A 334-nucleotide genomic window follows, 5' to 3' on the forward strand; every position below is an offset into this window, starting at 1 on the left:
GACTATTCCGACGCGGCCCTGTGGCCTCTTCCGTCTAGCCGTTGGGGCCATCTCGCCGCATCCCCCACCTCGCACCCCGATTGCTATGCGGTGAGGCTCCTCGGCCGCCTTGGAACCATCTTCGTATCGGACGCATCGCGGGATAGGGGGCTGTCACTGGTAGTCGCCCCAAGCGTGTCCGATGCTTGGACCATTCCTAGGCGGCCCTGAAGCCTCTTCCGTCTAGCCGTTGGGGCCTTCCCGCCCCATCCCTCGCCTCGCACCCCCGATTGCTATGCGGTGAGGCTCCTCGGCCGCCTTGGAACCATCTGTGTATCGGACGCATCGCGGGATA

The sequence above is a fragment of the Cryptomeria japonica genome, unplaced genomic scaffold (genome assembly GCF_030272615.1).
Source record: "Cryptomeria japonica unplaced genomic scaffold, Sugi_1.0 HiC_scaffold_998, whole genome shotgun sequence".
Taxonomy (NCBI): domain Eukaryota; kingdom Viridiplantae; phylum Streptophyta; class Pinopsida; order Cupressales; family Cupressaceae; genus Cryptomeria; species Cryptomeria japonica.